Raw genomic sequence first — 15,243 nt, forward strand, 5'->3', positions numbered from 1 at the left:
AAAACCATGACTCAACTTGCACGGAATTTGCATTCTACCTAGGGAAGAGACAGAAAATAAACCAATACCAAAATATTGATATATTGTTTGGCAGATGGGGACAAACATATGGAAAAAAATATATCAGAGATGGAATAGAGCATGTGTAGGTTAATGTGTGCACCTGCATGGGGATACACAACAGTTGTTTTTTATAGGATGATCAAGGTCTCACTGATGTGGTGACATCTGACCAGAGACTTGAAGGTAGTCATATCCTATCTATTATCATAACCTCTAGTATCATATTCTATTTATATGTGTATGGATTACTTTTCTAGAACATTTCCAGAAGATGAAATCATAAATGCAAAGGCCTTGGGATGGGAGAACATTGAGTGTTGAAAGTACAAGCTAAGAGGCTGGTGTTCCTGGTGTGGAAAGAGTGAGAAGAGCAGTGGATAAACTGGAGAGCTGCTGGTGGTGAAGGGGGTGCAGAATAGGTAGGGCTTTTTAGAGTCTGTTTAAGTACTTGTTCCTTTGTGGCTCCCCACGTCTTAGACAGAGTCAAGGAAATGTCTAGCCCCAGGCAGTGGAGAATAGGCATTTGGTAGTTTTTGCTAAAGAGTTAAGCTTAAAAGCCTAAAATCTTTATGGACAGAGAGAAATTTTGCTAAATTTCTTCTTTACTACATCAGAGTAATAGATGGATAAATCCAAAGAATTTTCCACACAGGGAAAGCACCATCAGGATTTGTGTATTTTTTGTTTTGTCTTGTTTTTTAACAAGAGGGAAGGGAAATTACCGTTACTATTTTGAATCTGAGAAAGACTGGAGCAAAGAGAGGTTAAATGATTCATTCACTGCAAACCTGGGCTTAAGAGTAGGACAGTCAAGAGTGTTCTACATGATGCCCTCGGCCAATCACTTACTCAGAGGAGGGCCAATTACATTTTTTTTAAATTAAATTAAATTAAATTAATTAATTTATTTATACAGCAGGTTCTTATTAGTTATCTATTTTATACATATTAGTGTATACATGTCAATCCCAATCTCCCAATTCATCCCACCACTACCACCCCTGCCCCACTTTCCCCCGTTGGTGTCCATACATTATCTATGTCTCTATTTCTGCCTTGCAAACCAGTTCACCTGTACCATTTTTCTAGATTCTATATATATGTGTTAATATACGATATTTGTTTTTCTCTTTCTGACTTACTTCACTCTGTATGACAGTCTCCAGATCCATCCACGTCTCTACAAATGACCCAATTTCATTCCATTTTATGGCTGAGTAATATTCCATTGTATATATGTACTATGTTTTTTTTATCCATTCGTCTGTCAGTGGGCACTTAGGTTGCTTCCATGACCTGGCTATTGTAAATAGTGCTGCAATGAACATTGGGGTGCATGTGTCTTTTTGAATTACGGTTTTCTCTGGGTATGTGCCAGTAGTGGGATTGCTGGGTCATATGGTAATTCTATTTTTAGTTTTTTAAGGAACCTCCATACTGTTCTCCATAGTGGCTGTATCAATTTACATTCCCACCAACAGTGCAAGAGGGTTCCTTTTTCTCCACACCCTCTCCAGTATTTGTTGCTTGTAGATTTTCTGATGATGCCCATTCTAATCGGTGTGACTTTCAATACGCTTCCCTGGGGCAGTAGTGATTATCTTCCCAATAGCTTGGGCAGCCTGGTGAAGATCAGAGGCTGACTTCAGCTTTTCATAGCTCTCTATCTTTCTACTTCCTAAATTCCCATTCCTTTTACTTGAGCAGTGGTTCATCAAATATGTAACAGCAGCAGAAGTTTCTCCTAGAAACTTTTTAGAAATGCAAATTCCCAGCTGAGGCTCCAGAAATCATTGTTTTGACAAGCCTTCTGATTCTCGCTAAAGCTTGAGACCCATTGCTCTCCTTTTGATCTGAGAGAGAGGGAGAGGGGGAAAGATATAGAAAGCCCAGGAAAGAATGCTGGAAAGTAAATTCAGGTAGCTTTTTATATGGAGTTTTTACTGTGGTAACTTACAAATGGTTGAAAAAAACCCCACAAATTGAAACATGTAGCTACTTTAAGGACTCTTTAGCAGAAATCAATCTTATTCCCGATCTATTACTTAATAGGTCATTTCCTCATAGGGATGACTAACAGCAATTCGACAGAAAATGCTTTTTATATTTAAGTAACACTTTCTGTTCCAAGATGTCAAAATGTTTGACAAGTGGTCAAAATGCAGCTCACTAATATTCTCAACCCCATGGTAGTAAATAACCCACATCTACCATCATTGCTGTTTACTGGTGATTTCTTGTCTGGGAAAGTTGAAGCGCCTTCGCTATCTCTGTAGAAAGTCAATGACTAAAGGAGATAAAGTCCTTCATCTTGGTTCCCATAGGAAACCAAATTGATAAATTACTCATTGACTTCTCTTATTGCATCTCAAGGATAGTTAACAATGCTCATCAAGGAAAAATCCCAAAGAACATTCTTGCGCTATCTCTGATTAAACCTGATTTTTGAAAATCATCTGGCTCAATCTACATTTAATTACAATATGAATGCTACTTAATTCTCTATTGCTTCTGATTACACAGGATAAATGCCACTTGAAGAGTAAGAAGCAAAGGTTCACTACATTGGGGTCTCCTTGACAGCCAAGCCTGTGCCTTAGTCATTTTGACTCCCTAGTGACCAGCTTGGTATCTGGAATAGTATATGCGATCAGTAATTATTTCTTGAATGTATGATGTATGAATGAGTCAAGATATTTTTAGAGTTGGAGTCATGGATCAAGAGGAGAAAACGTGGTTTAAAAAAAACTACTACATTCTCAGAAGCCGGTGCTGCAATGAATGCTAATAACAACTTGACAATGTCCTCTGTCATTGCAAATAATGTGATACCAACATCTACTAATCAATCAAAAAAAGACTTTCAGAATTCAAATTTGGATAGGATTTTGAGCTGGGGATTCCTCTCACCCACCTTTTCTTATGATAAAACTTGGAACTGTAGTGTCAACAGATAATATGCCAGTTTTTCATTTAAAATTGGAAAATTTAATCTAATTTCGGAGGCATGAAATAAAACTGATGGACAAATATTAGAATTTCCATCAATGAAAAAGCTTAATTTCTAAAATGCTGAAGGTTAGTTTATCAAAATACTGAAATTGCCTCATATCATAAGTCAAAGCACCCTCTCTTTACTGAATAAGGAGCTATAAAGTTGTACAATTACTGTCAATAATTTTTTTACTTGGTTTGAAAAATAGTTGCTTGTTTTAAATAAAACAAAGTTCAACTGAAGTGACTGTATATCATCAGTCTTGTAAAACTCCTTGTGTTAGATTTCTTCTATCCCCAAAATGCCAACCATGCATATTAAACTGACTCTTGTTTTTTGCGTATGATTTCTGTACATCTTTCCTATTTGAATTTTAATGTTAAGTACCCTTTCTTAGAGTGTGGATTGTAACCACTCTGTTTAACACTCTATCACCAGTACCTAGAACAGTGCCTGCCACATAAGAAACACTTAATAAAATTTCTAAATTATCTTGATTAAAATCCATACTCATCCTAGCTTTAAGCACATGAAGACAGAAATAGGTTCCAACTGCATAAGAACACGTGAATAATCCAGAGTAAATGTTAACTATACATACAAATTATCTGTTGATTAAAATACAGAACATGTCTGAGATTTGGAATTACTTCCTAATAACCCTGAGTCAGAGCTGTGGTAAAGGCTTACTGGGGGCATGTTACCATTTTCTGAGTGCATACTCAGAAAAGGAAGAAGTTGATGAGAGATCATGCAAGATTTTCCAGGCTCAAAATGCAACTTGACTCATCTGCATGGAAACATCCAGTGAAACACAGGAGAGCTCACTCTTCTGCTGGATTAAGCTCACCCTGGTGAATGGAATGGAACAGAAACAAGAGACTGAGGTCTAGGTTTTGAGGATCTTCACTCCACTTACCTGCTTTCACAGGACCAGGCAACGGACAAGAAGAAATGTGGGAACTGTTGCTGTGTACCTCTAAACAAACACAGTCACCCTATGTAATAGAATGTGTCATAAATCTGACCAATCAGAATAATTCCTCCTTTCTTGGTGGAGTAGCTCTGATAGAAATGGACAGAGCTGGGCTCGGGGTGGGAAGGGGGTGGTTTCCTTCTGTTACAGGCTCTAAACTTTCTTCAATTTTCCTATGATTTAAGCCTAACTAAAATTTATGGACTTTTGAAAAAGAGTAGGTACTAAAATTAAATAAGCTGAGAGTGTTGAAGGTGAAAAAAATGATACCAAATTTAAGAAAATGTAGAATTATTACTATGAGAATTACCAGAACTGTGTTTGTTCCAGATATGAGCCTGCTATAGCATTTTAATTATGAATAGAATTAAACAGAAATTCACTTGCTGTCTCCATCTGATAATATTACCAGAGACTTCTCTTAAGGAAATTTAAAATTATTTTTTCTATGTAAATCTCTACAAGTCCTTAATTTCAACCTTATTATAAGAAATAACACACAGTATCAATAAGCTGGCAGAATTTTGACAATTCTCCTGCCTCCCTCCATTCCGCCTTCTTTTCCTCTTTCCCTCCGTCCCTTTCCCTCCTCTTCCCTCCCTCCCTTTCTTTCTGCAAAGTAAGTAAATGGGTATATAGCAAATAGTAGGGATCACACCCTTTCATTACAGGGGTTGGGAATGTGGACTGTCACAAAAACAGACTTGATTTTAAATACTGTATCTGCGCCTTACCAGCTGTGTGACCATGAATCATTTAATCATTCTGTGCCTCAGTTTGTCCATCTGTAAAATAGGTGATAAGAGTACCTACCTCTTAGGATTGTTGTGAGGGGGGATTCCAGTTGGTTTTAAAACAGTATTTAGCACAGAGGAAGCATAATAATTATTATTTTTCACTTCTCTGAATATATAAAACATTTAGTATTGGGATTCATAGTCTCAAAATCTAACACTCACTGATGTGAATATCTGATTAGCTAAATGGAGAAAAAAATTGTTATAGTAATTATTTCTTTAGTTTCTCATTTTGTTTTTTTAACTGAAAACCAGAATGACAATTTCTTGGCATTATCTGTTATCAATGAACAGTATAAGACTATAATATTATTTTTGACAAGGCACTGAATACCTGAAATGAAGAAAACTAAGAAATAGTAGTAAATAAAACTTTTCTTTTACTAATCCCAAGTGAAAGATGAAATTAATGTTGATATATATGTGAAAACTCTGGAGAAGTCATACAGAAAGGACCTCAAGTACTTGAGGCACACTTGAAATTCAAATGAAAGTAAATGACTAATTCTTAAATCAAGAACCCTTCACTAAAATTAAAAACACAAATGCTTTCTTTTTCTTGATTTCTTGTAGGAAGTGAAAGAGTACTCGGTAGGTGTCAGACTATTTTAAAAAGCAGGTTATAGAGATGATATTTCAGGAGCGTAAAAATACTAAGGCAGATCTCATAAATGATTGGTATATTATTTAATTCAGGTTAGCATCAGAATTGTCAATGTTAGTTTATTAAGCAATGCAGTCCTTTAGGTAGGAAACATGGTTCTTTGGAGAAGTTGATAGACACAAGATACACAAACTGGAATATGGTAAAAAAAGACAGTATAGATTTTTTAAAATTAAACCTAGGAATTATTTAACATGGCCATTTCTTTGGGTTGAAGAAAGAAATTCATATAGATTTTCCTGGTTCAGGCTCCAGTGAGGTCTATCGGCAGATTTGTAACTAGAGCAAGATTCAGACCTATTTCCATTTTTGTGCTTACCTCTTAAGTATGTCCAGTTCCTACAGCATAGAGGAAAGCACTAGATTGGCCATGGCATGAAACAGGTTAGAATTCTGGCCCTGCCACTTAATAACTGTGCACGGCTTAAATGGGCAATTTGCTAAAGTTCATGAATTTCAATTCCCACCCTCCAACACCCCACCCTGGGCAAAATGAGTATAATCCTTTTTCTACCAACTCTAGAGAGTTAGGATGGTCTGCAGAGAAAATGTATATAAAAATGCTTTGAAAATTATTTAATGCTTTAAAAATATTATTTATCATTATTATTTCAAGATGAGGGAAAACTCCCCCTCCTCTAATATATTCAGTTTTTTTATGGCCAGCTAGATCTTCCAGAAAGCTACATAAAAATTGAACATTTTAACAACACTCGGCAATGTTTAGATGTTAAAAAAAAATTATCCAAACTGGCACATTTCTTCTTAAACAGTTCTAAAAGTAATACATACATATTGCAATGAATTTGGAAATACAGAATGAGAACGAGGAAGTAAAGGTCACCCTGACTCTCTTATTTCTTGAGTTAACCATTGTTAAATAATTTTTAAATTTTCTTTGGGTCTTTTTTCTCTATGTGTGTGATATTCAAAACCAAGTTGTGAATATGCTGTATTTATTATTTAACATTCTTCTCTTCTCACTTGACATTTTACAAAAAACAATTTTAATTTGTTAGTTTCTGTATTGTTTCCGATTCTATGCATCATAAAATACTTAATAGTGAAGGTTACCTATGAGCTATATGTAAAAAAAAGTTCAGCATATATAACCTAAATAAATATATTAGAAATTCATATGCTTTAAAGCAGTGATCCCCAACTGTTTTGGAACTAGGGACCGGTTTCATGGAAGACAATTTTTCCACCAACAGGGTGGGCGGGTGGGGACCCCTGCTTTAAAGGATATCCCTATGTTTTTATGTGATTGACCATTTCAAAAGTTTCATAGACAATTCCAATATTTATATTTAATTAAAGACCATGAAACTTTTTTTAGTATTTTTAAATAAAAGATAAAGATTACTTCATTTAAAAGCTGATAACAAACCTCTAGAACACTTCCTTCTACTTAAGTGAGGTGTTAGATAAAAAAAGCACTATAGAAATATAGATTATACCTGAGTTTAAATAAAAGTCTGAATAAATACTATAGAATTGTTATCTCCCCTTTATTCTGTTAATAATTGGTAATAGGAATATTATGGAGAATGATTGAAGCTAAATAGTCATATGTCAATTACCAAGATCACATTTGTGTGGTACAATGAATTTGCAAAGGTAGACTGTCAAATATATTTTATTGTCAAAGGTGGTCTGCCAACCGGCAAGTCATTTCATAAGTTATGCTCTAAAATATATCATTTACTGATACCCAAGAGACATCTCGGTATGTCATTAATAGTGCAGAAACTCTAAGCCAGGGATATATTTGTCTTTATGATTAATTTGAGACAGCAGCTAATAAAAACAAGAATAATAACACTAATAACCTTCAATTTAATTTTGACCCAAAGCTATAGCAATTTCAACAGAAGTTAGTATATTTACATACCAAATTAAAATTCCTAAACTAGTATTACAATTGATGCAGTGTTTTTATGAAATACTACCTGTATAATACTTCATTAAAATAATAAAATGAGAACAATATAGAAATGTCATAAATATTTGTGTCCTAGAAAGGATTTAGAGGGAATTTCTGGTAGTATAAATTAATACATGATTAATCGTATTACTTTTATTTATAAAGCATCCAAACATATACACATCTGTAATCTTATATGTCTTTACCATCAAGAGAAATATATTCCAGAATTAATTTTAAAAACACTGCTTTTACTGTGCTTATGTTTTCTAGTTGAGAAGTCTGGACTTTAAGCATCTTTAAATTATAGAACTAATCAGATAGAAAGCAGGAGGGAACCAACAATACAACTGATGGCATTTGTTAATATAAACCTTTGTGTAAAAATGTTATGAAACTAAGAATGGAAGAAAAATAGAATTATTAATCAACAGATGGCTATTTTTAAAAATCTAGTTAATAGTATACTACCTGGGTTATTCTCTTACTTGAAAAAATTACAGTATATTAGGTTGTCCTAATTTGGAACTATGTAACTGCCACTCTCATGTTTCTAGTTTTACTAGAAGAGTGCATTTTTTAGGTATAAGCGTAAGAAAAAAAAAAAAAACTGGAAAGTTCCATAGTGCAGTTTCGTTCCTCCCTTTCTCCAACAGAAAAAATAAGAAATACTGTACCTAACCAACAGATCTGATGATTCCAAAAGGGGCAAGTCTCTATTCTGAAACACTATTCAAGTCAGAACATTCCAAATTAGGATTTTGTGAGACACTGGAAAATTATGGCATGAAATATAGAAGAATATTTCTAATGCACTATAAAATGTATTCCTCAAAGCAAAAGAGCTAATGGAAGGCCAGAGCACTTAATGGATAAAATATAATCAAATGAAACAGAAGCATGTTCCAAGCTGAAAGGCAACAATATCACTATTCTCACATAATTGGATAGTAGTTATAACCCAGTAAGATCAGGTTTAAAAACATTTAAATATATATAAATACACATATGTATAAATAACATATATAGCACCTGAAGTAAATACATATTCGTATTCATATATTAAAGAATCACTTTGAAATTTAAAAAATTTTTTTTAACTATTGAAAAATAAACAGCTAGTGAAAAAATAAGTTTTCTTTGCAAAACTTGACTCTGGAAAAAAAGATTCTTCAAATGCTTCTCCAAGAACTTGTCTGTTTATTTTAAATATAATCAAATAAAAAAATAAAAATAAAAAATAAATAAATATAATCAAATATTTGAAATAGAAGGCAAATGTTCATGAAAACAGATATATATATACATGCATATATATGCATATATATATATTTACACACATAACTGGTTAAATATAATTAATATATATAATACACATAAAATATAGATCTTCCTTAACTTACTATGGCATTGCCTCCTGATAAACCCATAATCAACTGAAAATATCATAAATTGTAAATGCTTATACTACACCCAATCTACCGACCGTCATAGTTTAGTCTAGCCTACCTTAAATGTGCTCAGAACACTCACATTAGCCTAAAGTTGGGCAAAATAATCTAACACAAAGCCTATTTTATAATAAGCTGTTGAATATCTCATTTGTTTTATTGAATACTGTACTGAAAGTGAAAAACAGAACGGTTGTAAGTGTGTCAGTTGTGATCGAGTGGCTGACTGGGAGGAGTGGCTTGCTGCTGCTGCCCAGCATCACAAGAGAGCATCATGCTGCATATCAGTAGTCTGGGAAAAGTATAGTTTCTACTATAAATTCAAAGTGTACTTTGAAAAAATTCAAAGTATAGTTTCTACTAAACGAGTATCACTTTCGCACCACGGTAAAGTTGAAAAATCGTTAAGTCGAACCATTGTAAGTCGGGGAATGTCTGTAAATAAATTTTTGTATAATATATGTGTATACGTGTATGCACATGTATATTTAAAACAGGAATTTACACTGTTTGCTACATCTCATCTGAGAAGCAGACTATGCCCAAAATCTATGCCTCAAGCCTTTGGTGAATAGCTAATGAATTCAGTATTCAAACAGGGATTTAAAAAATTGATTTGGAAATTCAGGACAAACTTACTACTGAAAACGTTTTACACTTTTTACTTAGAAGAACATAGTTAGGTACACATGATTAGACTCTACCAACTGAAATAAATTATTGCCGATTTGGCTAGAGTTGTTGATCACCACAAAATTCTCTCTTGTGGACAACTATGGCTTACATATTAAATGGAAGGCTTTAGGCAGTTTTTGTACTTGTTTCCTTAAACCTAAATGGTCCACATAATGATAAAAAGTCAAATAAGAAAAAAATGTAAAATTATGTGCTTTTTAAGGCCAACAAAATTGTTATCATACTAAAGCTTGTCTGTGTACTAACAGTGCAGTTTTTATAGGCAGGTGTTTCTGGTACTAAAGTTTTCACGTTAATTGAGGCTCTATTTTTGATTTCAGTTTAAAGGTGTTGCTAGTGATTGAATCTACTCAGTAGCGCACATTTATGAATAAGACTCTGAATATTAAAATTCTTACATGTACTCTCTAAATTCATTGAGATTCAGTAAAATAAAAAGATATCATATACCAAGAAGATTCCTTTGTATATGATGTACAATGGAGTAACAGATTAATTTTCCTTTTTGGACAACTTAATGATATTGATTAACATTAAAAAACTTCAACAGTTACATATTAAAAAAAAAAATGATTGGGGTACAAGGCAGATAATTAGTAGTATTACTTTTAAAGGCTTTTGTTAGAGGAAGTGAATGTTAACAACTCCTTATAAATTAAAGTTGCCCTCTCCCAGGAACTTCAACACTGTATCAGAAAAAAATAAAATTGTCAGCTATTGCTTTTAAGAAAGGGAACAATTCCCATTTTCTATAACATTACTTCTGAAATCAACACCCTTATTCAACAACCTTGATATCATTTCTGATAATGAGTCAGTGAAAAGAGTGATTAGACAAATGGTAAATTTCAGAAAGAAAATAAGATACAGAAAGAAATTCAGAAAGAAAATAAGATGCCAACTGAGTTTTCCCAGGTCATCCAATCACCTCCTTGCGGAGTTAAAAATAGAAGCTAAGTCTAATTCCCACAGCTACTGCCAGATCAGAGCCTGACAACTTTGCATTGTGGTAGCTTCAACCTCTCCTGCTACTGGGATTACCTGCATTGAGACATCTTCCTATGAGGTTCAATCATTTCAAGGTTTGGTTTAAAATGGAGAGGGGTAGGAAAAGGTTCATAATTTTAGGGAAAATCTGTGTTAATGAGGTCTCATTGTAAACTGCTCACGAGAATTAGAAAGATAAAAATTGGAAATATTTACTAACCCTTACTATGTTTCAAACACTGCAATAAGTTCCCTTTTATGTTATGTTCTTTAATCTTCGCAACAACCCTGTGATTTTCCTGTTTTAAATATCCAGAAACAATTCACAGTGGTTAACTAACTTACCCTAAGTCATAGAGATAGAAAACAATAGAGGTAGGATTCAAACTAGGTGAGGTTCAAAGTTCAAATTCACTTCCTGAAAAACATGGTTAGAACATAAATGGTAGCCAAAACTCTCTAAAATAAATTTAAAAATTAAAAGAAAGAGAGAAAGGAGGGGAGGAGGGCCTAGTGATCAGCATACCTTAAAAATAATGTTTAGAACTTTTTGACTGATCTTAAAAATGACCAAAAGCTAGCTGCCTGAGAGCTCTAAGAATAAAATTATTAACAAACTAAACAAAAAACATTGATTTTTATACTCACTCACTTTGAGATCAACCCAATTGCTTTCCTTTCATAACACTGTACTGCCATTTTATTTCATTTTCTATTATATTTATTTATTTTAAATATATTTATTTATTTATTTTTTGGGGCCACATTGGGTCTTCGTTGCTGTGCGCAGGCTTTTTCCAATTGCGGCGAGCGGGGGCTACTCTTTGTTGTAGTGCGTGGGCTTCTTATTGCGGTGGCTTCTTTTGTTGCAGAGCACAGGCTCTAGGCGCGCGGGGTTCAGTAGTTGTGGCTCGTAGGCTCTAGGGTGCGGACTTGGTCGTTGTGGCGCACGGGCTTAGTTGCTCTGCAGTATGTGGGATCTTCCTGGACCAGGGCTTGAACCCGTGTCCCCTGCATTGGCAGGCTGATTCTTAACCACTGCACCACCAGGGAAGCCCTCTATTATATTTATTAAGGGATAATTTAAAGACAAGTATTTTGCCTAACAGGTTAATGATTTTTTTTTCTTCTAAACGATAACCAAGATGCCAATCCTCCTCCCCTTTTTCAGTGGACTAATTAGTGTCAGATCATTTTAGTGTCATATTTAACTTTTGTGGTGAAATAGTGATTTCACAAACCCTGTGAAGATGTTACACATCCACTATAACATGCATGCAGGTGGAAAACATTTTCAATTGATGTAGAGTTTGCTTTCTCTATGACTGTATTCTTCACAATCAATGAGATAGAAAAAGACATGGAGATAAGAGAACTGTTGACTAATATTTTCTTATTAAAATCTGTATCTTGGACTTCTCTGGTGGTGCAGTGGTTAAGAATCCACCTGCCAATGCAGGGGACACGGGTTCGAACCCTGGTCTGGGAAGATCCCACATGCCGCAAAGCAACTAAGCCCATGTGCCACAACTACTGAGCCTGTGCTCTAGAGCCCGTGAGCCACAATTACTGAGCCCTTGCACCACAACTACTGAAGCCGGCGTGCCCTAGAGACTGTGCTCTGCAACAAGAGAAGCCACTGCAATGAGAAGCCCATGTGCCACAACGAAGAGTAGCCCCTGCTCCCCGCAACTAGACAAAGCCCATGCACAGCAACGAAGACCCGACGCCACCAGAAATAAATAAATAAATAAATAAATAAATAAATAACTTAAATAAATAAATAAATAAAATCTGTATCTTGCATTTTGAATTTTCTAAAAGTCCAAATCCATTGTGGTTGAAAAAAGAAGAGTAATGTCATATGTTTTCTTGTCCTGGGTAAATGGACTGTGCTTGGTTGAATGTCTTGAACTGCTCAAACTTTAAGGTCCATCACCTCTAATTTCCACCTTGCCAAAACCTCAGACAAGAAACAGGAGAAAGGGTAGTGCCATCCATAATTCATTCCCACCACACCTACAAAAATAATCATAAGGAACTTGTGTAGAATACCAATTCTTTTGTATTAGGAAGGCAGTTTTCAAAATTAAATGGTATTGGTTCATTTGGTTGTTTAATAAATATCTTGCAAATGCCTATAATAAAGCCAAATACCAAAATGACCATTTAAGTTGCAGAAATTTTTACATTCTTGATATTTTACTATTTTAAAGTAACAGTTTACGTTTGAGTGCTTACCATAATATATAATACCAATAAGCTCCCTAGAAATCTAAACATTTATAAAATACACCAAATGCTACTGTCTCATGCCTTGCTTTGCAATCCTGGATTGCTTTCTAATATGGAGATGATGTAAGAAATATAATCTAGATATCTCTTCTATGGGATCACCAGCCATGTCTCAACTAACTTATCAGTGGAGACTCTCAGTACATACATATTTATTTATTATAAAACTCTTCGGTACTGATCATTAGGTAATTCTGGTAAATGTGGGCGTGTAATAATAGTTAAGAATGTCATCCCCATTTCATTTCAGCTTGATCCACTGCAGGAAAGCACAAATTAGATGAAAGCTATTTCCCCAAGAACAACTCACTTCCTTGAGAGGAGAGATAAACTTGGATGAACAATGCTTTGTCACAATTTATTTTTGAGGGTAGTGGTTTAAAAAAAGTGCTAATGTAATCTTTTCATAATGAATCCTTTTAAAAATGCATTAATTCTCCAGTGAATATAGCTTATAATTAGAAACCTATACATATAATTTTACTTTTCTAAATTTTTACATATGACCATATATAACAAATATTGAAATCTGAAAATCTTCGTAATCTTTAAAATTTGATGGCCTTTAAATCTGAATTTGGATTTGGTGAGTTTGACGGATTATTCTTAGTGACTCTATTGGGTACCACCAATTCAGATTCAACATTATTTCTGCAAGTCTCAGGAGCATTAAGTTTTGTGAATGGATAGAGGGTATTAGCATCCTGGTTGTTTTTCACTACATTGCGATTACCAGAGAACCTGAGTGTGAAAGATCATGGAGAGGAGTGTAAGAAATGGCACTAAAGGTATCACTGACTTCTCTCTATTTACTCAGATTCTGCAGTATACAACAGAAGGAACAAAACAGGTTGTGTTGCTGCTACTGTTGCAATGACCAAGGATCCTCAGTCTCATAGCCATTGCAGTCCATTGTTTAAGATGTGAGCTTGTTGTTGCTTATTTAGGCAACAGTCAGAACGCTTATTTGTTTTATGTCTGTTTTTTAATGAGGGTTTGATCAGACAGCAATAAAGACAAAAGTAAATAGGAGAAATGTTTATTAATAGGTCCCTCCATACCTATCAACCAAAGAAAAGGCATACCTTAAAATATTGTTGTGAAATGTCTAGGGTGTGTCTGTCTGTGTTCTTGCAACCCTTCACCTTTAAGTAGCTTTTCAAAAATATGTTATAAACATGTTGCTTCATCCTTGCCCTTTTAGCCTGTTAATGTCTAATTTAAGTAAAGCAGGATGCAATCCCCAGCAAGTTATCTGTTTCTCCTTTCTTGGACAATGCAAATCAAAACAGTCTTCTTTTAAGGAGGGTAGTGAAAAGTTTTGCCAATTGTGTTCATACTTCAGCTATTCCAGCATTCTTTAGTTTAGCTTAAATGAGACACTCTCATCTTTGGGCTTTAATTATTCTGTTTCAAAATAAATTGTAAAAAATACTCTAAAGAGAAACTAAGAAAAAAACCCAACAAAATAAAAGATTTACCATAATGCAGGTACATAAATATGAACTAAAAATAGTTTTAGATTAAAAATTAATCTAATTAAAATTTCAGATTAGGCTGGATAGAAATGATCCATTGCTGAAGCTTAAAAAAAAAAACTAGCTATAAATGTTACTAGTTTTCTACACTGTTGTTACAAGACTTGACTGACATCCGTGATGTACTCTGTAATATTTTTGAAATGATGAAATGTGTGATCCAGAGACTTGAAATATTTCAATACTTGTGTATAGGAATTTTCTTCCATGAACTAGAAATGAAAAAAGTGAGAATGTTTCCTTGCTCAAATCACATTAAATGGATTCCCTTATATTACTTGCATTCATTTTTAAGATAGTCATAAATGGTAACGTAAAATACAGGAATACTATCTGTTGAAGAAGTTTATGGTTTTTAATAGTCAATGTATGTATTCAAATTATAAATGTTTCTGCATAATCTCTGACCCAACAATACCATTCCATGCCACTCCAAGAATTCTTCCATCAAAAGTAAAAGCTCCAGCACATAAAGACATGAACCTCTATGTCCATTACCCCATTTCTTGAAATCATAAAACTGTTTGGAACTTAATAAATGTTTATCAATGGGTTTTGACTGAATGAAATTGTGGCTCACTCATAGTACACGTTACTGGGCATCTACTAAGGGTAATATGGTAGTGATATATGCTAGATATCATTAATATAATAGAAACACAATGTACTAAAAGTGTTTTGCAACTAAAAATCACTATACATTGTATGGCTTTAAAAAGGAATGAAATGCTGATACATGCTATAACATGGATGCACTTTGAAAACATTATGTTAAGTGAAAGAAGCCAGACACAAAAGGACAAATATTGTATGATTCCACTTATATGAGGTAGTTAGAATAGGCAAATTATAAA

At 34.1% G+C, this 15,243-nt stretch overlaps 1 protein-coding gene across 5 annotated transcripts in view; it reads right to left on the bottom strand.

The window, feature by feature from the left end:
• PKIA (cAMP-dependent protein kinase inhibitor alpha) overlaps positions 1 to 15,243 on the bottom strand; it is a 103,748-nt gene that overhangs the window by 77,644 nt on the left and 10,861 nt on the right. The gene's annotated exons all lie outside the window — the stretch shown is intronic.

This window comes from Balaenoptera acutorostrata, chromosome 17 (assembly GCF_949987535.1).
Source record: "Balaenoptera acutorostrata chromosome 17, mBalAcu1.1, whole genome shotgun sequence".
In the NCBI taxonomy this organism is placed as follows: domain Eukaryota; kingdom Metazoa; phylum Chordata; class Mammalia; order Artiodactyla; family Balaenopteridae; genus Balaenoptera; species Balaenoptera acutorostrata.